The sequence below is a fragment of the Ceratotherium simum genome, chromosome 2 (genome assembly GCF_057802395.1).
Source record: "Ceratotherium simum simum isolate JZ-2026a chromosome 2, ASM5780239v1, whole genome shotgun sequence".
In the NCBI taxonomy this organism is placed as follows: Eukaryota; Metazoa; Chordata; class Mammalia; order Perissodactyla; family Rhinocerotidae; genus Ceratotherium; species Ceratotherium simum.
This window is the reverse complement of record NC_141901.1, coordinates 62,492,333-62,516,227: the sequence shown is the minus strand read 5'-3', so window position 1 is coordinate 62,516,227 and position 23,895 is coordinate 62,492,333. Positions and strand designations below refer to the sequence as shown.

The following is a 23,895-nucleotide window of genomic DNA, read 5'->3' as shown; positions in this document are numbered from 1 at the left end:
AGAAATGAAGTCTGCTGTATTAAAAATCTAAAGCAAAGGGCATTGGCTTTGAGACTGGGTAAAGGGTGGAGCCTTGAAAAGTAGAAAGGACACAGTTAGTGAAGGCTGAAAAAATGGTGATGAAACTGCTGTAGGAGGCTAGAAGTAGAATCCACGTGTCTATATAAAATATTCCAGTAAGAGTGTGTATAGTGAGAAGAGCACAGTCAGATCCTTGGGAAACAGAAACATTTAAGTGGTCCAGAGAGCAAGAAGCTATCACTAAAGGAGATTGACAAGTAGTGTTTGAGGAGGTAGGCAGAGGACCAAGAAAGAGTGATTCAAGCAAATCAATAATCAAGGAGGGGCCACAAAGTTGCTTGTGAGAAATCTGACAATATGTCTTCCAGGCTTTAAAAATGTGTGTAGGGGCCAGCCCGGTGGCGCAAGCAGTTAAGTGCGGCGCTTCGCTGCAGTGGCCCGGGGTTCGCCGGTTGGGATCCTGGGTGCGCACCGACGCATCGCTTGTTAAGCCATGCTGTGGCAGCATCCCATATAAAGTGGAGGAAGATAGGAATGGATGTTAGCCCAGGGCCAGTCTTCCTCAGCAAAAAAGAGGAGGATTGGCACTGGATGTTAGCTCAGGGCTGGTCCTCCTCACAAAAAAAAATGTGTGTATATTTTGATTTGTAATTACACTTTTGGCAAATTATCCTAAGGAAAATCACAGCACTTTTTTTAGCAGCCAAAGAACAATTCAAAAACAACCTCAACATCCAACAATAGAGTATTGATTAAATAAATGATGACACAGCCATACTATGTAATCATTAAAAATTATTTTGTAAAAGAGTATTTATTAACGTATAAAGATAGCAACCTTCACCAGTGAAAAGAACAGGTTACGAAGCTTCCTAGACTTTGCATGTAAATATATATATACTAATGTGTATTAGAAAAAATTCTTAAACTATATACAGTGAAATGGTAATCATCTTTGAATGGTAGGATACTGTTGATTTTTTCCTCCTTTTATTAGTATTTTCTAATTTCCCTATTACAAATTCTGTAAGCCAAGTTTTTTTCACTTTGACGTGAATGAAGACATCTTCCTCTACAAAGAAGATTCAAAAATATTAAATGCCACAGAGAAACAAATAAAAAGGAAAAATAAGTATTCACCTGATCTGGCATTCAACAGATTATTCACAATTTAAGAAAAAACATTTCATTTGAATTTGGAAGATCCATAGATATTGAGGAATGAATGGGAGCATCCACTTCACGGAGATGTCATGAGAACTAAACAAAACCTGGGTAGAGAGCTTTACCAGTACTTGATACATAGTAACAGAGTAAGCACTCAATCAATGAACACCAATTAACAATTTTAGGGGAGAATGACAACATCTATATTCTAGTGGACAGGCTTTGGATTTAGGTTACCTTCAGCAAGGAAGGCCTCTAGCCCCTCTCAATCTCAGTTCCCTCATCTGTAAATTGGGAATAAGGGGTATCTACATATATTTTGTCAGACAGTTAAGAATTAAATTTGATAATGTATGCAAAACCCAAGCTCTAAGTGTTGGCTTAGAAATATTTCTGAATTACTGAATAAAGAGGTGGAGAGAGCAAGCCTATACAGCCCTTACAAGAAGCTTGGCTGTGAATTAAAGGAGTGAATGTGATTGAGGTACACAGAACTAAGGTACGGTGTTTTCAAGATAGGAGAAATCAAGTATATACATTCATTTTCTGAAAAGAAGGAAATATAGTGAAGAGTGATAAAATGAAGCTATGAAGAAAGAAATGATTAATTTGTGAAACAATATCCTTGAAGAAATGGGATTGGATGGGCTCTAAAGCATAGGAGAGGCATTTATCTTAGTCATCTTTCCCGTGAGACAGAAGGTGAGGATAGGTATCAATATGCAGGATCCAAAAGTTTAAGAAAAGATTTTCTTGGTGTGTCCCACCTTGACTGGACCTCCACTTGAAGTTTGGAGAATATTCATTTTTTACCTACAAGTTTGAAAGCAGCCATCATCATCATCATCATCATCATCATCATCATCATCATCATCATCATTTCTTGTATTCTTTGGTGTATTGTAAAAGCATCCCCTCCCCCCCAAAAAACGGGAAATTTAAAAAGGTATTTTATTGAATAAAAAAAATGAGAAAAAGATATTTACTTATTTAACCAAGCATCTTACCTTCAAATTATTGTTAGGTCCCAGATATCTTTATACAATTAAGCCTCAGTAATTTGAATTCCCACTTTATATAAACACTGGTTAACACAAGGTATGTGCTTGTTCTTTTAGTACTTTGAATTAACATTTTGAACACTATTAATTTTTTGGATTCTGTAAAAGGAACATTTTTAAGGTATTTTTTGGCAGGTGCTTTGGCTAGCTTCACTGAATCTATTCATTAGTACAAGGGAGCATTTTCCACCGGTTGCAGACCAAATCTAAGGTAAAATTTACCCAATAAACATTCCTATTTACTTGTCATGGTAAATTATTTGATTTATGGTTGAACTAGTTCACTATACACAGTAGTTTTGTTTGATCAATAAATTAATAAATAACATATAGGGGCCAAAATACATAGTGGGTAATATATTAAGGATAATATAACACTGTGAGGTTTTAAATAAAGTGGATTATGATATAATTTGTTTAGCTATATTGCAAGTATCATTATCATCATCACCATCATCATTTTACTTTCATGTGGAATAGAATATTCTCCTAGAAAATGAATACGAACATACTTCATATTTAGTAACTATTTTGGTTATGCCCTTGTATTAGTCAGGGTTCTCGAGAGAAACAGAGTCAATAGGATGCATATATACAAAGAGATTTAAGAAATTAGCTTACCTGACTATGGAGGCTGGCAAGTTAAAATTCCGCAGGGTTGGCAGTCAGGCTGGAAACCCAGGGCAGAGCCAATGCTGCAGTTGAAGTCCAAAGGCCTTCTGCTGCAGAATTCTCTCTTACTCAGGGGAGATCAGTCTTTTATTCTATTCAGGCCTTAAAGTGATTGGATGAGGCCCATCCACACTATGGAGGGCAATCTGCTTTTCTCAAAGTTCACTAATTTAATTGTTAATCTTATCGAAAAACACCCTCACAGAAACATTTAGAATAATGCTTGACCACATATCTAGGTACCATGGTCCAGCCAAACTGACACATACAATTAGTTATCATACTCTTCCTTAATTGTAATCAAGTGTACTGCAACTTTTAAAACTGGGCTGGAAGGATACATACCTGTGAGAAAGAGAGTTGGGTGCAAAAATCACTACCACGGAAAACACTAGCAGATGCCCATCCCCACCTCAATCAAGTCTGCTATCCTGGATAAATAGTCTGCAAGGCATGCCACCCCGCCTGTCTTTGATCTCCATCCCTACTCCCTAACACCTACCCCTACTTGGAGGAGCCACCACTATTAGTCTGTCTTCAGCCTTATTCAATAATGTGGGCAGGTGGTATCCTGTCCTGTATTTCTCCCCTCTTCTCCTCTGCTTCCCTCCTCTTTGGAGGTCTTCAAGCTAGAGACCTCCCTCACTTTGCCTATGCTTAAGTGAGAAATAAACCTTTGAATTACTTGAGATCACTGGCTTTGGTGCGGTGTGTTTGACATCTAATACCCTACACAGGAGGGAATGCAGATATGACAACTGGTCCAGTCAGGCAAGGGCAATAACAGTGCCACACTCTTAAGATAACCATTCCTAGACAGGAGAGTGCAGACAGTAAAATTTCTAGTTTCTTACTCAGTGCGCAAGTGCATTAACAAACATATATTTTGTAACTTTAGAATATATTTAATTTAAAAATTAGGCCATCTAATTAGAGTAACTCAGATGAACAGGATATATACTATGCATTTTTATGATATACATTTCAAATATAGTATTATCGATGGCTTAAATAAGACAGAATTTATTCCCACACAAGTTTAAGGCCCATGCTGGTATGGCAGTTGAGTAATCAGAGGCTCAGCCTCCTTCTATCTTGTGGTTTGTCCACTTCTGGGTTCCTAGATGGCTCATTAACACCTATACAAATTCTAGCTAGCAGTAAATAGAAAAAAGTGAAGGAAAGGTATTTCCCTTTCCTTTATGTGTATTACTTACAGATGGCAGAGATTATATCTGCTCACATGCCATTTTCCAGTACACGAACACACCAGCTGGAAGCGAGACTGCGAATCTTCTTTAATCTAGAAGACCTTGTGCCTGGTACTATAAGAAGAAGGGGGAAAATGGATGACGGGGCATAAATAACCAGCAGTGTTGACCACACATTTAAACTATAGTTTAGGGCCAGCCCCGTGGCTTAGCGGTTAAGTGCGCATGCTCCACTGCTGGTGGCCCGGGTTCGATCCCTGGCGCGCACCCACGCACCGCTTCTCCGGCCATGCTGAGGCTGCGTCCCACATACAGCAACTAGAAGGATGTGCAGCTATGATCTACAGGGGCTTTGGGGGAAAAAATAAATAAATAAAATTAAAAAAAAATTTATTAAAAAAATTTATAAACTATAGTTTAATAGATATCTATGTGTGTGCATGTGTATGTGCATGTATACGTATACACGTATTTAGAGGAAAAAGGAGATAGTGTGATTCATAGCTTGAAATTAATTAAAATTGCAACCATCCAGCTGCTATTATGATGATATAATTCAATTTTGTCAATAAAGATTTGCTTTGTCATAAGGCAGACTAGATTTATTTTGATTATGAAAACTTGTAAGCACTGGAAAATTTCTCTATGGATATAAAATAAACTTGGTTTGGTTTATTCATTAATTAGCCTCATAAAAAAATTTCTTCATAGATAACTATTAGCTATTGCCACAGTTATGTTTGTAACAAACCAACCCATGACTCTGAGGCATAAAACAACAATCATTTAGGGACCGGCCCTGTGGCTTAGCGGTTAGGTGTGCACACTCCGCTGTTGGCAGCCCGGGTTCGGTCCCGGGCACGCACCGATGCACCGCTTGTCAGGCCATGCTGTGGCGGCGTCCCATATAAAGTGGAGGAAAATGGGCACGGGTGTTAGCTCAGGGCTGGTTTTCCTCAGCCAAAAGAGGAGGATTGGCATGGATGTTAGCTCAGGGCTGTTCTTCCTCTCACACACACACACACACACACACACACACAAAATAAAATTAAATTAAAAAAAAACAACAAACATTTATTCATGCTCACACATCTGTGTGCTGGCTGGAGGTTGGCTGATTTAAGCTGAACTTGGCTCTAAGCTATAGATTAGGTCCTAGTCTGCTCTATATGTCTCTCTTGGATCAATGGGACTAGTAGGCTACGTAGGCAGTATTCTTCACATGACAATAACAGAAGCACAAGAGGGCAAACTCAAGGGCTGCATTATTTTTTTAGCCCTTCTCTTGCGTCATGTCTGCTAACATTGCTAGTCAATTAGCAAAATTAAGGGCTGATGAAGTACCTCCTGCCCACCTTGAGACATGACAAGGGTATGGATATACATTACTATTATAAGGAAGTGAAAATTGGGACCACTAAGTCAATCTACCATAAGATCGTATTGTACCATTCCGAAGTCAATTTAGTTTCACATTGCATATTAGAATTATTCTTATAAACTAATTTATTCCCTTGATACTTACTTGGTTCCTATTATGTGTTATGCATAGATTATTTTTTCAAAAATTTTTAAGATATACTTCATGCTCTATAGAATATTAGTCCGATGAAAGATGACAACAAAGTAAAAAGCAATTATAGTATAATGTGGTAAGTTCAGTGATAAAGATATGGAGAGGGCAATACACAGATATTAGAAGAGGCATTTATTTCAGCATAGAGAAAAGGGAAGGATGTTGGGCAAACTTTTCTGGAAGGGACATCTTAAAAAGCACTGTAAAAAAAATGGGAATTAAATTCTATCAGTTATCTTTTGATACATTAAAACTGACCAAAAAACCTCAAAGGAATTTTATTCACTTGTCTTTGGGTTTGCTGGGGTGGTTCTGCATCACATGTTCTTCATTCTCATCCTGGAGCCAATAGCTAGCTAGGTTATATTTTTCTCATAGTGATGGCAAAGAGCCAGAGGGAAAGCCTGAACACACAAACACATTCTATTCTATCTTCTAAAATCCATTGGCCAAGGCAAGCCACATGATTGAGCTCAACATCAAGGGGTAGGGAAGGAAGTATACTCCTTTTTTTGTGTGTGGGTAGAATTGAAAGGTTAAAGGACAAATGATTACAGGGAGGGAAAAAAGAATTGAAGCAATAATTCAGCCTACCATACAAGTAAAAAAATTACCAAAAACCGTATTTCCTACAAATACAGATCAATGTATCTATCTACGTTACTATATATACATATATATTTAAAATTTTACAATAAATGAAAAAATAAATTCACAAAAATATGAAAATACATAAAAAATATGTATTTAGTCCATATGGTATGATTTAGTCCATATCGTGGGATAGGCACTCTGGTATGTGTTTGGATACATTAATAAACATGTATTATTAATATACACCACACTAATTCCTACAGCATTAGGAATACTCACTGATTCCAGGGTCCATAATGATAACAATGATAACATTTGTTTTGTATGTAGTTATAATTTTTATGCCATTTTTCTATACTTTCACATAATTAATTTATGATATAAATATATGGCTATATCAAACTCTTCATTGAATTCTCAGTACCAATTTTGGTGGATTATTTTTTTATTTTGTTAAATATAGTAATATAGGACTCAATTTTGTAGACAGGCTTTATTAAAGTTAAGTACAGCAACCATTAACAGCAACTAATAGGTTTTATGTGTGTGTGTTTTAAGTTCCACAGAGAATTAAGACTTTGCCTTTGCATCACAAGGAGAGTTTGTTAACAAAGTAGATTTTCAGCTCTCATTCCAGTAGAGTCTGGTTGTGTAGGTTCTCATATGGGCTTGAAAACACCTAATGCAAATTGGTAGAATCATTCAATCTATAATGTTAAAAAGCAGCCAGGAGATACAGGTAGTCCCGGAACACATTTTGAGAATCACTGGTTTTGGGTTTAGGAGCTCCAGAGAAAAGAAATGAAGATAGCAGGTAACACTGGACAAAAATAGTGCTCATCTTGGCTATTTATTTTTCTGACATGTACTTTGAACATAAAATCAAAAATGCACTAAGTGAATATGCTTAAAGCACATTTGAACTGGGTAAATTAAGAGGCGGGTTATTTTTTATTTCATTAGCATTTGCAATAATTCTGTGGATATATAGTAGAATTTTCTAATTGGAAAAGTCATAATGAGATGGTTTTCAGATTCTGCTTGATTTTTACTTAGAAGTAAAGACTTTCAATAATTTGCTTTCTTACTCTTCTATTATTAAAATGTTCTTGAATCTTATGACTGATAGCTCTAATTCTAATTCTTTTCTAATATATCTAATCTGCTATAAAGAATTAGTACAGTTGGATAAGCTAGTGAGGATTTTCAGCTTCTTTGCTGTCAGCATGGTATAAAAGTGGCTGCCAGCAATGGCCTTAAATTGGGACATTTAATGTGAAAATCTGATAAGTGATTACTTAATGAAATATGTAAATCCAAACTTGACTAGCTAAGCCTAGTGTCAAATTCAACTATAAGATTTAGCTTTCAACAAAATTTAAAAGTTATAATAACACAGTAATAACCAAACATTATTAAATTATGGCAAAGTTGATCATTCATTCATTACAATAATAGTAGCTAACATTCATTGAGCTTTTACAGGCACTTTACATACATTATTCCATTAAATCCTCATAGAAATTCTTGAGCTTGAAATTGTAATTATTTTACAGACGAGGTTCAGAGGAGTGAAGTAATTTCTCGTGATCAGAGAACTAATAATAAGAGTTTTTCCTTACCCATTTATGCCTATCTGTACTTTAATATCTTAAGCATAAATCTACTTTTCTTCAATTATTAAATATTTCCAACAACAAGAATCTAGATTTTTTCCTAAATTATAATGCCCTTAATTATTTTATTCATTTATTCATTAAATATTAATTGAGCAGTTAACATTGTTCAAGAAATGACCCTAGGAATTGGGACAAAGACATAAAAAGGAAGATATGGTCCACTAACTTCAAGAATCTTTTAGTGTGATAGGTTGAATAAACATGCACTGACTGACTGAATGGCTAACTAATGGCAGTGGGCCTGTCCACCTTTTCCCTTCAAATTTTTGTTCCTCTACCATTTGCTTGAAAACCACAAAATGGAGGTTTTTAGAATTGTTCATAAACTAAAGATATGTATCTGAATAAAGAACTAAAGAAATCACCTATAAATAAACCAAATCAATCAAAATTCTTTTGGTTGCAAGTGACAGGAAATACAACAAAGTTGGATGTCACAAAACACGAGGGACACTAAGGGCTGGCCCGGTGGCACAGCGGTTACATGCGTGCGCTCTGCTTAGGTGGCCCGAGGGTTCACGGGTTCAGATACCTGGTGGGCGCCGACGCGCTGCTTGTCAAGCCGTGCTGTGGCGGTGTCCCACATAAAGTAGAGGAAGATGGGCATGGATGTTAGCCCAGGGCCAGTCTTCCTCAGCAAAAAAGAGGAGGATTGGCATTAGATGTTAGCTCAGGGCTGATCTTCCTCACACACACACACACACACAAAAAAAACGAGGGACACCAGCTAACATAAAGGAACAACGTAGGGACTGATCTACGTCCAGGCCAGAATGAAAACTCCAGCAGGATCAATTTTCAGGCTCTACTCCCTTTGGAGGCCTTGATCTAAGGCCATGCCCTTCAGATTAACAACATACCTTGCCAATTCCAAGTTACTCCTTGCATATCATCAAGTCCAGTGTTGAAGAGAGGATCTGCCCTGGCATTCACAGCAAAAGTCCTGGAGGGTACTTTAACTGACCAGCTCTTCTGTTCATCCCTGAAAAAAGCTCAGTGGCCAGATTATGATTGCTTCTCAAGCCAATGAATCTATCCCCGAAGTAGAGAGGGGTAACTCAATTCATATCTCATGGCCGAGAAATAAGGGAGTGGGGAGCAAGTTCCCCATAGGAGTGCTAAGAAACGTTTGCAAATTTTTCTTTGACGGGGAACTAGGCTTTATTTTACACAGAACAGGTTGCCAGTTTGCTTAATTCTAGATAATTGAAGTATTATTGAATAATTCTATTGACCAAAATCATTCATTTAGCAAATACTGACTACATGCCAGACTTCTATTGGTCTGGTATACTGTAAAAATTACCCAGAAGAGAATAAGATATTGTTTTTGATCTTAAGAAATAGCTATTTTCTCTGCCTTAATAAGCTGTAATAAGCAATCTGGCTAAAACTACCTAAATTATCTAAACATTGTTAAAGGTTTTTAAAACTTGATATATAGAAGCACAAGAAATCTTTAAGCAGCCTTTCCTTTTCTCTAGAAGTGAAGAAAAATTACTTTCACAGGCCTTTTGATTATAAAATGGTAAAGCAAAGATCCTATTCTGGAATAAAAACTTTAAAAAGATAAAGAATTAGTTGTTCTGTATAATATTATAGATACTTTCTTTACTGTGAAAGGAGCTGCATTAACGTTGACTGTTTCCTGTATAAAAATAGATCTTTGCTAAATTTGGATTAAGACAATGTCTCTGAAAACTATTTATTTGGGGGAGATGTGATATCTGTGTGTCTGCCTATCCTTATTCAAACAGCTACTCAAAGGGACCCATCAAAACAAGACACTAAATAAACACAAGAAGGAAAAAATTGACCTCAAGCTGATGGAGAGACTATAGGGGCAGGACTGTGAGTGCTGGAGCCCAGCCTGGATTCTTCAGCTGCAACTTCCTCACATGCTATTATTCTACACTGGGAAATTTACCAATGCAGAACAATCATTGTTAGGCCATGTTTTAGTTTAGAAGTGAGGTGGTGGGTTCATGGGTGTTATTTTTATTATTATTAGGCTCTATAACATTTATGCTACATATATTCTTTTTTATCTATCTAGTGCTATATTTTAAGATATAATAAAGGAAAATAATAAAGGGATTGGTTAAATCCATACATTGGGATCCTATAAAACAGGATTTGACGAAAAATGTATAATCACACAATTGGAATCCTATAAAACATGATTTGAAGAAAAATGTATAATCACACAACAGATGTTTGCAACACATCACTAAAAATTACAAACTAATATGAATGATAATATTCAGTTTCTACAAATACATGTGCATAATATAAGTAGATAATAGAAGAAATTATACTAAATTGTTAACAGAGTTTATCAATAGATGATGGAGTTATGCTTTTTCTTTCTTTCATTTGCTAATCAGTATAGAGTTTCAACAGTAAATATATATTACTTTTGGAAGACAGTATTGTATTCATTTCAACTAAGTTATAGCTGTTTTTAAAAATGTGATTTGTTAGCGTGACTAAATCTGAGATATTTGTGGGACAGTAATATATTTGAAAAATTTACTTGGAGTATCCTTCTTTCTATAATAGCTCAACTCATGAATCCTCTCTCAAGTTGAATATAAAATAATTTTGAGTCAGGTTTGAAAGAGAAGTTGGGAATGGGGCAGAGGGAATAGATAGCGAGGTAGAAGTCAAAGCAAGATTCAGAATTCATACTACAAGTCCTCCACTGGTAGAAGAATCACTGTCACTGAATGTTTTTTTCCACTTTGAATCATTTAACCTGAGAAAGACGTCAGTAAGTCTGAATCCCTGCCAACATTGCTAATAGCAAGGTCTGGGTTAACGTGAAAAAAAATGAACAATTAAGTAATTTACATTCCTTTCATATTCAGCCATTCCAATCAAGTAGAGAATTAAGTATTAGATAATCACCTTTCTTACTAAGCAGAGAGAAGGAAAAAAATCTTTTCTTTAGCAGTTGAAAAAAAATTAACCAAGTTTCTTTCTTTTAGCCAATAATATGTTACATCAAGGCACAAAGGGAAAAAGAATATAAAGAAATACATTATTGTTTTTCTTAGTCTATTTTGTTCAGTAGTTAATTTTTTCAAAAAATAATAAAATAAATATACTTTCTAAATATTATTATATTGAAAACTATTACCACTGTCTTAAAGTACTATTGTTCATTTTTTACATGTCCACATTTTGAATATATTTTGGTAAATTTAATTTACCAAAGTATATACATACATTTCATCAATTTTAAGTAATTGATATTTATAAAATTAATTTCCAGAATCCAAAAAATTTGATCATTAGAAGTTGATTATCTAATTTGTAGGCTCTTCAACACTTTCTTTTCTTTCTTTTATACCAGGTGCTTATTGATAATTTTGCTAAACAAAGGTGAAGTTAGACAGGCACAATAGCATTGAACCTAACATTTTCTTTTCACAAAATGGTACACTGAGAGTTGGAAGAGAATAAAAATGACATGGGCTTCACATCAATGCGAGTGACCAATAATCAGAAAAAAGACAAAGTTCTTGCTCAAGAATAAGGAGTAGAGGATATAAGATATACATAAAATAACTCATGTCCCAGCCAAAATCATAACAGAGTTTGGAACCAGCAGGTAAAGAGTTTGAGGCTGAAAGAATTAGGAAACTCATGTTAATAATGCATACTACAAGAGAGCTTTCTAAACATTGTTTTTTAATAAAAAATTTTGAATAATGTAACAAGCGGTTAGTAGAATAACAGAAATGCTAAAATGTATTACTATGCAAAAGATGAGCTGGTCAGAAGGATAGAGCACACAATGGAATGAAGTAGACTAAAATATAGGTAATTCTTATTTTATGATTAAACTTTCGTCTTCCTGTCATGCCTTCCATCTGCCTCAAAAACACATAAATGACATTTCCCCCTATCTGGTGCCCTCATTCTTCAGTTTGAGGGCTTAATGCCAGCAACATTTGCCTTGCCTAGGGCAAGCTTGCCATCTAGTGACAATGACGAGTAATACAGAATAGGGAATGCGTTCAATGCACACAAACTTGCATGCATTACTTCAAAACTTAAACCATTCTTTTTTTTTTCCAACAATAATTTATAGAGTTCCTATTATGAGCTGTGTATGGAGATACAATGGGGGGAAAAAATTAGTATGGTTCCTAAAAGTCTAGTGGGGAAGACAGACATTACTTAAATAATCACCAATTAAATGTAAAAATAACAACAAATATAATAAATTCTATAGCAACAATCTCTGCCAGATTAATTCATATAATACTGATAACAAGCCTATGAGGAAGACTTTATCTCTATTTTACAGATCAGAAATCTGAGGCAGTGAGGTTAAGTAGGTCACATAGAACAGGAATATAAACCCAGGCATTTCACTCTCAAATCTGTGCTTTTAACCTTCTCTGAATGTAAAAATGAAACTTTGATCTATGTGATGAAGATAAATACATGACTGTACAATGTTCATTCATTCAACAAATATTTACCGACCTCCTATAACGTACAGGTACTATTTTTGGTCTGTGGATAAGGAAGCAAACAAGAAAAAGAGAAGAACACCCTAACTTCAGGGAGCTTATATCATAAACACTCACATGCATGCACACACATACATATATAAGCGTTAATATATAATTTCTAGGCTTTTATATGCCAAGAAATTAATATGGCAAGATAAGTGATTAGTGATGGGTAGGTGAGGAGGTATACTATTTCTGGAGCAGTCATGGAAGTCCTCTCTGAGGAAAGGACATCTGAATAGAGACTGAATAAACGTGAGGGATGTGAGCATCTGGAAGAAGAATGCTAGGCAGAGAGACAGCATACACAAAAGCCATTAGGAGGGATTCTACCTTTCACTCTGTGCCTCTCTACCTCCACCCCACCCTCTACTGCAGTAGGAAGTGGAGTAGTAGAACACAAGATTATAGAAGTAGCCAGAAAGGCTTTAGAGGATATGATAAGGACTTTAGATTTTTTTCCATGTGTGATGGGAAACCAATTGAAAGTTTCAAACAGAGAAGTAACATGATCAAATTTAAGTCAAGTTTTTTTAAGGCTAACGTTGCTGTGAGGCGAGTAGACCAGAGGGTGTGTAGAATGGAGCAAGGAAACTGATTAGGAGGCTATTGCAACATTCTAGTAAGAGATAATCAAGATAATCATTAAGTCTAGTAATCAATAAAACCAAATACAAATAACTATAATGCAAAGGAAACTGTAAGTGTCATAACAGAAGGTACAAAGTATATAGGAAATCAAAAGAAAGGTCACATTTGGATGAGGATCAAGAAAATGATTATTATGGGGGTGGCATATGCAGCCTATCTAAGTATATAGAAATAAGAGTATGTGAGCGTCTTCAAGAAAGAGTAAATAGTTCAACTTCACTGTAGCATAAGGGGAATGTAAGGGTGAAACATAAATCAGAGTCTACTAATGGATCCTTTGAGACTCAAAGGATTAGGGAGATAAAAATTAATCTCTCTTTTATGTATGTTTTTCTTCTCTCTGCTTTCTTACACAGCTTCCAGGAGGGCCCTATAACAATTCAGTTACATGCTGGTTTCCAGCTGTCAATGTGGTTGGTGTATGTCTTTTTAAATGTCCTTAAGAGTGTTGGGGACAGAAAATGTTGTTTGGAAATGATTAATAAATCTGCTCAAAGACCAGCAAACTGTGACACATTCATAGTCTGATGAAGTTAGGTTTATTTTAATTTGCCGCAATGAGAGATCAGCAGAACTGTGAGGCATTTCACCAAAACAAAGTGAAGAAGAGCCATTGTTCTTATTGGTTTGGGGGCAAGGTGGAGGGTGGAGTTTAAGTAAAATTTAAATGTATAGTTCTCTGACAGGCTGAAAGCAAAGCAGGGCTGTGTTAGCATCAGGGCTGGACTGAGAATTGGGTTTAAGGTCCTGTTTCCTTGGAAGTTAAAATGTTAAAAGTGAAAGTTGAAACTTCCTACAAAGTTAAAATGAATGTGGAATCTTGTGTATGAAAACACATCATCTGAAGCTCTGCACCTGGCCAGGAAATCAAGGCTGCTTCTCTGTGTCAAAGTAGCCACATAACTCAGCTCCCCAGGCAATATGGGGGAAACTCAGTAACATGATTCCAAAAAGCACAGTTTCTCATAGTCTATGATTTTAGGGAACAAAGTTCTTTCAGTGCTATGCCATCGGAGTTAATTAACAAAAGAAATTTTTTACAGTTTTATATCACCATAGCTTTTAATATTAATATTTGATTTATTTAAGCCCTATAAGATTTATTAAAATGCTAGTTTTGCCTGAAATGTTGAAGTTCAATTTAAGAAGGATGTGAAGTAGAACATGCCTGTCTTGGGAATGAATGAGGAGGAAAGCAGAAGAGCTTAGAGAGGTGAGTGAGGACAAACTGCTATTTGCTCAGGCCACTTTTGTGAACTAGTTATAAGAGCTCTGAGCCTTCCTGGAAAGTGACTGACATCCAGGCCAGCAAATCACTGTAGGAGATAGCCAGACTCCATGTGGATAAGGTCCTACCCAAGAGGGTTATTTGGTTAGGTGAATGGCTCCAAGTGATTAGAAGCAGTAACTGAAGGGAAATCATAAGTAGTCAGCCAGAAAGCACTTCACCATTATCATAAAACTGTATGGCAGAGATCTTGCAGGGCCATTTAAAAGACCACCAAAGTGCCTCATATATTTGGATGTCTGCCATGAGAGAGGAAATCAACAGCCAAGAGAGTACTACCTCTTTTCCCAGAAGAGCCTGAAACAGAAAGAGAAGGAGGTGAAGGAACACAGAAAGAAAAGGTTATGCCAGCTTTCCCACTACAGGTTCCCTTAGAGAAGGGTATACACTTAGAAGTGAGATTAGTATTTTAATTGGACTGAAAGTGAATCTTAATGATAAAAAATGGCTTGTTTTCAAAATTGAAATGAATAGGAAAGCTAAGAGATATGTGAAGAAAGGAAAGGCCAATAAAATGTGTTTGAAGCTGTGTAAAATAAAGATTTTTTTTGGCAGCTCCGTGAGATCTGACTAATACAACCATTGAGCTAATTGGTTACATACAGATGCTTTTATTTCTATAAGATTGATTCTGCTATGGAGTGAATTATATTTCCCCAAATTTCATATGTTGAAGACCTAACCCCCAATGTGATGGTATTTGGAGATGGGCCTTTGGAGGTAATCAGGTTTAGATGAGACCATGAAGGTGGAGCCCTCATGGTAGAATTAGTGCCCTTATAAGAAGTGATACCAGAACACTCTCTTCCTCTTTTTCTCTCCTTCTCTCTCTCTTTTTCCACCATGTGAGGACACAGCTAAAAGGCCAGCCAGGAAGAGAGCTCTCACAAGAACCTGACAATGCTGACACTCTGATCTTGGACTTTCACCTTTCAGAAATGTGAGGAAATACATTTCTATTGTGTAAGCCACCCAGTTTACGGTATTTTGTTATGGCAGCCCAAACTGACTAATACAGACTCTGAAAAACAGAATTTCTGGGTTACAAGGCATGTTTATATTTTATTTGAATGAATGTTAAGGTTTATTTTTCTGACAGCTTGTGACAAAAATTTACCATCATATGCACACCAACGTAAGATTTTATGGCTATGTAAAATGGTTTCTTTTCACATAGACGATACATCTACAAATGACTATGCGTGCGATCCACACATAATCATCTCCAAGTAACACAGAATAACATTGACATTTTTTCTTTGACCAGTGTGATAAATTTGCAATGAAATCTTTAGCCTGGTTTCTTAAAGTCATCATGCAAATCAATGAATATGTAATCCTTAGTTGCCAGCAGGACGTATTTTAGTTTCTTGTGAGTAACATTAATTTACATATTTTAACATTCAGTGACCAATAATCTATTTGTAAGGCACTATGTTAATGCTTGGAGGATACAGAGATGAATATAGCAATTCCTGTCTTCAAGGAGCTTACAAGTAATAAGGAAATTATATACATACTCAATTAATTATAATAAAATCTATATATGATGACTTCTACTACAAAAATAAATGAATGAAGACATAAATTTGGCCTTGGGAAAAGGAAAAGTCTTTGATAGTCAGTGCATTAAACTACTAAGTTTTAGGGTGGTTTGTTACACAGGAATAGATAACCAAAACACTGAAAAATCTAGTTTCCAGAATTTCAGCCCCTGCAACACAGAGGAAGGAACAGAAGAGGCAGAGATGGTGTTGACTGACAATTAATAATTTAACGAAAAGGTAACATTTGAGGACCTGAAGAAAGTTAGAGGCTAAACATGGAGATATCTGTGGGCAAAGCATTTTTGAAAGTTTTCGCAAGTGCAAAGATCTGAGTCAGGGGTCTGAAGAATTCAAGAACAGTTATAAGGAAGGTCAATATGTCTGTAGTAGAGTGTGATCTTTCTGGAAAAGAATAGATGAAGTAGGAAAAGTAATCAGCTGTGAGAACCAGATCATGTAAGCTCTTATAGATCAAAGCAAGAACTTTAGCTTTTAGTCTAAGTGAGAGGAAAAGCCACTAGAGTTTTGAGGATTTAACAGAATTACTCTGGCTTCTGTGATAAAAATATATTGAATAATATATTTTACATATATATATTTTCTTCATTATATATAATAAAGTAAAAACAAAAATAAAATTTAAAAAATCCTATATATATCCATATATATATGGACATTTATTATGAGGAATTGGCTTATGTGATTATGGAAGCTGAAAAGTCCCACTATCTGCCCTCGGCAAGCTGGAGACCCAGGGAATCTAGTGGTATAACTCAGTCCAAGTCTGAAAGCCTGAGAACCAGGGGAGTTGATGGTGTAAATCCCAGTCTGAGGACCTGAGAAAATGAGATGAGATGTCCCAGCTCAATCAGTGAGGCAGGAAAAAAAGGGGTGGATTCCTCCTTCCTTCACTTTTTGTTTTATTCAGGCCCTTAATGGATTGTATGATGCCCACCCACATTGCGGAGGGCAATCTACTTTACCGAGTCCACCAATTCAAATGTTAATCTCATCCAGAACCACCCTCAGAGATACACCTAGAAATATTGTTTAATCTGAGCACTGTGGCCAGTCAAGTTGGTACATAAAATGAACAATCAGATAGTATATTTTTAATCTTTGCTTTGGTAAATCTTTGCTTTGGCTTTGCTATGGTAAAGAAAAAAAATTAATCCTAAATTATCAGCGCCTTATTTAAAAGTTTGGTGGGAGTTAAGCAATTTTGTAGGGCAGCTGTCATGGATGTGGTGACTAGGTATTCTAGGCTGTGTTTAACTTACAGCTCTATGATCTCAATATGTAGCTTCCATGATCATTGCTTTCTCACCCACTCTCCTGTGCTATAGTCTGGAATTGACACATGTTGCTTTTACTAACAGCCTATCGATTAGAATGAATTGCATAGTCCCACCTAACAACAAGAGTTTGGGAAATGTAGAGGAACACATAGAATAACTGCTGAGCCTTACTGCGTCTGTCCAGGGGGCAAGGACCAAAGTAGGAGACTGGTCACGAGGATACTGCAATATTTCAGAAAGTTCATGGCGGCTTGGACTAGGGTGATAACAGTGGAGATTGAGAAAAATGGCCAATTTTTTAATATAGTTTGAAGGTAAAACAAAGAGGATTTCCTAATGAAAAGGCATGGGATATAAAAGATAAAGAGGAATCAAAAGTAACTGAGATGGAAAAAACTAAAGGAAAAGTTTTGAAGAATATCAAGAGCTCAGTTCTAGACATGTTACGTTTGAGATGCTTATTATACAACACCGAGATGTCAAAGTAAGCAGTTAGACATATGGGCCTGAAGAGTTCAGAGAAGAGGTATAGGCTGGAGATATAATTTGGGAGTCATCAATATATGGATAATTTTTAAAGCCATGAAACTGGATGAGAGTATCTGCAGAGTGAGTGTAGTGAGAAAACGGAAAAGATTGAGCCTTGGGAAATTCCAACCTTTAGAGGTTAAGGAGATAAGGAGGAACCAGCAAAAGAAACAGAGAGTGACCAGAATGAAAGGAAAAATCATGGCAAGTGTGATACCTAGCAAGCCAAATGAAGGAAGCTTGCTGTGCGAGTTGTTTGTGTTTTGTTTTGGTTGTTTTACAGCAAAGAGTAAACAATTGTGTTTAGTGATCCTGATAGATCCAGTAGGATAGGATCTGAGAAACGACCATTGGATTCAGCAATGTGGAGGTCTTTGGTGATCTTGAAAAGGGCAATATTAGTAGAGTAGTGGGGTTGCAAATGATTAGACTAGACTAAAGAGAATATGGGAGAAGAAAATTGGAGACAACAAATATAAACCACTATTTCTGGGAGTTTTGCTATAAACAGAAAGAGATGGAGTGGTAGATGGAAAGTGAAGCGGGAACAATTTTATTTATTTGCTTTGCTTTTTTTAAACAAAAGGATAAATAATAGCATAGTTACATACTGCTGAGACTGATTCATCTGAGTACATAAGAAAGCAGATCTACTTCTCAAGTGAGAAGTTGGCTTAACCAAGAAGCACAGATGCAGGTAGGATTGATGCATGTGGGATTCCTCAATTTTTTTCAATGAGTTTAAGAAACAAGGTTATTATCTAAGAGGAAAGGTGGGAAGAAGGTTCAAGGTTAGAGGAGAGAGGAGAAAATATGGAATCAAAGACTTATTGGAGTCAGGCTGGAGAGAAAGTGAGCTAGAACAATAGGAGAGATGGTATGTTTTGAAAACCAAGGGAAGATGGTATTTCAAAGAGAAAGTGGACAAACGTGTAAAGCACTACTGAGAAGTTAAAATGAGAACTGAAAACGTTCACTGGATTTAGAACTTGGAGGTAACTGTTGATCATAGCAAAAACTATTCTTGACTGATGGGATCAAAAGCCAGAGAGAAGTGCATTTTGGTGTAGCAGAAGGTGAAGTAATGCGGATAATTTATTTCTCTCTCTCTCTAGAAGTTTGGCTGTGAAGGGAGACGAGAATGCTTTTGGTAAGAAGTCAGGAAAAGAAGTCATACAACTCAATAGCAAAAAAACAAACAATTCAATTAAAAATTGGGCAGAAGATCTGAATAGACATTTTTCCAAAGAAGATATACAGATGGTTAACAGGTACATGAAAAGATGCTCAACATCACTAAGCATTAGGGAAATGTGAATCAAAACCACAATGGGATATCACCTCACACCTGTTAGAATGGCTATTAAAAAGACAAGCAATAACAAGTGTTGGCAAAGATGTGGAGAGAAGGGAACCCTTGTGCACTGTTGGTGGGAATGTAACTTGGTGCAGCCACTATGGAAAGCAGTATGGAGGTTCCACAAAAAATTAAAAATAGAACTACCATATGATCCAGTAATTCCACTTCTGGGTATTTATCCGAAGAAAACGAAAACACTAACTCAAAAACATATATGTACTCTCATGTTCATTGCAGCATTATTTACAATAGCCCAAACATGAAAACAACCTAAGTGTCCATTGATTGATGAAAGGATAAAGAAAATGTGGTATATGTGTATATATATATATATACACACAATGGAATATTATTCAGTCATAAAAAAGAATGAAATCTTGGCATTTGTGACAACATAGATAGACCTTAAGCGCATTAAGCTAAGTGAAATAAGTCAGACAGAGAAAGACAAATACAGTATGATCTTACTTACATGTGGAATCAAAAACAAACAAAACAAGCAAAAAACCAAGCTCATAGATACAGAGAACAGATTGGTGGTTGCCAGAGGCAGGCGGTGGGGAGTGGGAAAAATGGGTGACGAGGCTCAAAAGTTCTTCTAGTTAAAACTTCTAGTTATAAAATAAATAAGTCCCGAGGATATAATGTCCAGCATGGTGACTATAGTTAGTAATACTGTGTGGCATATTTGAAAGTTCTTAAGAGAGTAAATCTTAAAAGTTCTCATCACAAGAAAGAAAATTTTTTGTAACTATGTAAGGTGATGGATGTTAACTAGACTTATTGTGGTGATCATTTCACAATGTACACAAATATCAAATCATTATTTTGTACACTTGAAATTAATATAATGTTATATATCAATTATACCTTAATTGAAAAAAAAGTTAGGAAAAAAATGCAATAAACATTTTTCTCCATTTTAGTTATCTGAGGCCCTCGAGAAATAGGGCCCAGCTGTTCTCCCGGCTTCATGTGAAAAAATAGGGAGTTTGGAGACAGAAAGGAAGGTGTAATAGGGAGGGCCAAACAGACATGTGGCCAAGTGAGGAAAACTGGGGCCACAAACCAAAGGAAAGGCCAAATAAAAAAAATAGCTACTGTTTTCTGAGATGGTGATAGAAGGGGTCTGATGAAGATGAACCCCAGAAAACCACCTAGCAGAGGCCTCCATCAACAGATATAATCAGAGAGAATCAGAGTGAGATAAAGAACACCAACAATTGGTCAATGAAGTAAGATACTCCCAACCTCCACTAACTTTCCCTCCTCCCATCCCCCAACAAAGAAAATCAGAGCCAAACTGTGTGCTGAGATGTCACAGGTGCTTTGGCCACCTCAGAGGGGTGCTATGGAATATTTTAAATATTTAAGGGAAATAGGGCAATACTAGCTATCTGCCAGACACTACATGAACTACCAGCTTTTAGATATTTCTCAATTTCAAAATTAGATCCTGTTAAATTCCTCTTAAGAATGTCAAAGCTGGGTTTTGGGCTGTTTGGGCTGTTGCTCTGATAAAGAACAAGTGCCTCTTGAAAATCGGAGTGGAACAGGAAATGAGGTGGCATCTAGGGATGCTGTGAAAAAATTATTGAGATAATAAGGGCAGCATGGGCTGAGAAAGTTCGGCAACCTCTGGGCTATACCAAGAAAAGAAAATGAGAGAGGTGCAACTCAGAGCAGCCCACACCCACCTCCACTCAAACACACAAGAGATGAAAGCAAATTTTATCTTCCTCCTATCCATCAGATAAAGCCTAATATGAGGGCAGGGTAAGAAGTGAGATCTTAATGGAGTTTGAGGTTGACAGTTCAAACCAACTTGGACTGTTAACAACTGAAAGTGACCAAGAAATTATGAAATCCACCTAAGCTATTGTCAAGGAAAGGATAAGGCAGGTTTAATTGAGTATAAGCAAAAGCAATTAAGTGGAGAGAAAATAAAATTCTGTCAGGTTACTATTCCACTGAGTTGTGATATCTCAATTGTTGTAGATGATGACCGTTAAACTTACCTTGTTGGCCCATGTAGCAATTCTTGACCATAGGAAGCAGTGGTAAATACTAAAGTTAACCCATTCATGCATTCGTTCATTGAACAGATATTTATATAATATCTATGATGTGCCAATCATTTTGCTGATCATAAGAGACAGAGGAAAAAGCCTGCAAAGGATAGTGTTTAAAGTGGCTGCCCTCTCCAATCAGTTTATCTTTCTACCTTTCCTCTATATTTTTCCCGAAGCACTTATTGCTCTTCAGAAGGAACTTATTTATTCACTTATCTACATGCTTTAGTCTGTCTTTGCTACTACAATGTAAGTGCCAAGAGAGAAACAATTAATTACCGTATTCTTCCTCCACTCCTCAACTTCTCAACATTGCATGCCCCATGGATCAATACCAGGCCCCCTTCTCTCTACCTACCCTTCAATATAATTATTATATGTGTTGATGCCATATATGTATCCAGTGTTGACGTTTCTCCAGAATGCCATATTTACACAACCAACTGCCTACTTGAAACATGGATACTGAATAGGTACCTTAAATTCAATGTGTTCCTCCCTCCCCCACCCTCCATCACAGTCCCTAACCTAGCTACACTTTTGTCACTCTCCTCATGCTCATTAAATGGCATCATCATCCACCTAGATGGTGGATAATTTGAGGCTCAAGCCAAAACCCCAGAATTTATCCTTAATTACTCTTCTTCATCTGCAAGCCTATCAATTCTACTTCCAAAATATATCTCAATTCCAGTTCCTTCTCTCCATATCTACTATTACCGAACTATTTTGAGCCGTGTCTTTTGCCTAGGCTACTGCAGTAACCCAGCTGGGCTTCCTGCTTCTATTCTCTTTTTCACACTGCAACTAGAGAAATTTTCATATCTAAAATTTAATCATTATACATACATATACATACACACACACATCCCTACTAAAAATATCTGTCCAGTTTCCAACAGTTCTTCAGAAAATCAAGACTCCCCCCAAAAACCTGTAGGTCTCTCATGGGTCTTTACATACCTAATATTTTGCGGGATTTTTCCCTAAGTCTTTTCTAGTTTTTATTAATATCTGTGCCTCACTTGCTACCCAACCAATGCTCCATAGGAGCAGAACTTGGATGTATTGTTTAATGCTATATCTTTAACATCTAATCAAGTAGCAAATAAAAGGAGCAGTAAGAAGCACCTTTGGCCTCCAGACTGCACCTAGTATAATACTTCTCTCTAGAATCCTCAAGGCCCTCAATCTATAGAGTGAAGGAGACATTTCTGCCTTACTCAGTTCAGAAACCAGGCAGAACAGTGGATCAGAGTGTAAAGCCCAGTCACACTAATAGGGTCAAATCCCAGTTCTGCCATTTACTAGCTGTGTAACTTAAACTTCTTTGTATATCAGTGTCCTCAACAGTAAAATGAGTAAAAAAACCCTACCCCTTAGGGTTGTTGTGACGATTAAATATGTGAAGATACAGTAGTCCTCTCTTATTCACCGGGGTTACATTCCAAGACCCCCAGTGGATGCCTGAGACGTCAGCTAGTACCAAACCCTATTTATATTATGTTTTTTCCTTTACATACGTACCTATGATAAGGTTTAATTTATGTTAGGCACAGTAAGAGATTAACAATAACATAATAAAATAGAACAATTATAACAACATACTGTAATAAAAGTTATCATAGATCTTAACCTCAGCACATGATTTTTTTTCTTTCCTTATTAAGAACGTTCACCTTTTCACTCAAATGAAGTACCTGAGGACTTCTCTTTGGCATATCCAAATTGCCAACATCACAACTCTTGCACTTTGGGGGCCATTGTTAAGTAAAATAAGAGTTACTTGAACACAAGCACTGTGATCACATAGTCTGTGACAACCAAGACGTATGGGTAGTATACACAGCGTGGATGCTCTGGACAAAAGGATGATTCATCTCCCAGGCATGATGGCGGGAGACTTCATCATGCTATTCAGAATGGCACCCAATTCAAAACTTACGAATTGTATATTTCCAGAATTTTCCATTTACTATTTGGACTGTGGGTGACAGAAATCGCAGAAAGCAAAACAATCGTAAAATACCAGGGCACTACTGTGTGCGCGTGTATACATACATATCCTCTCTCTAGAGTCTCCCAATTCTGTGAAATGAACCCTGGCCGGAGCCTATCACGCTGCTACATGCACGATGATTCAAGAAAACAAAACACTTTTCTGTCTCTCAACTTTTTGTTCCTTAAACTGAGTTTTCCTCCCTAGGTGGACGCTAATTGAGCTGAAGAAAGAACTCGCTATTTTTACGCGTTACCATCCTAAAACTGTAAACTCTCACTCCCACACCGAGTCCCTCACCCCTCCCGTCAGTCAAACGTACTTCCCCAAACGTCAGGATCCGGGGCCAGCTAGTACAGCCCCAGACCGCGCGGGCGGCAACCCGTCCCGCACATGCGCGCAGTAACTCCTCCCGTCCTTGGGTTTACAGCCTCGTTCCCTCACGGGGCTGAGGTGCCTCTTCCCTCTTTAACAACTTCTTAAATCCTTACGCCTCTCTCGGACGAATTTTTGCTTTTAATGCCTTCAGCAGCTACCTGGAATTTAAATCACCTTGCTTTCCGATCCCTGTAGAAGCTCGCGCTTCAGTCTGAGGGACAGGTCTCTGTATAGTTATCACGCCTGCGTGGCGCAGGTATCGCG

General features: G+C 36.8%; 2 long non-coding RNA genes across 3 annotated transcripts in view; one reads left to right on the top strand and one right to left on the bottom strand.

Moving 5' to 3' along the window:
- Nucleotides 1-23,895, top strand: part of LOC147918033 (uncharacterized) — a 1,004,068-nt gene that overhangs the window by 685,016 nt on the left and 295,157 nt on the right. The window lies entirely within an intron of this gene.
- LOC147918034 (uncharacterized) lies at nt 511-23,866 on the bottom strand. 2 transcript variants are annotated; one of them, XR_015555808.1, is made up of 4 exons: nt 23,806-23,866; nt 4,139-4,246; nt 2,871-3,266; nt 511-2,001 (listed from the first exon to the last, which is right to left on the bottom strand). It is a non-coding gene; the product is annotated as an uncharacterized LOC147918034 (long non-coding RNA). The 2 variants fall into 2 exon arrangements; XR_015555807.1 differs by lacking the exon at nt 23,806-23,866 and having other exon boundaries at nt 4,139-6,317.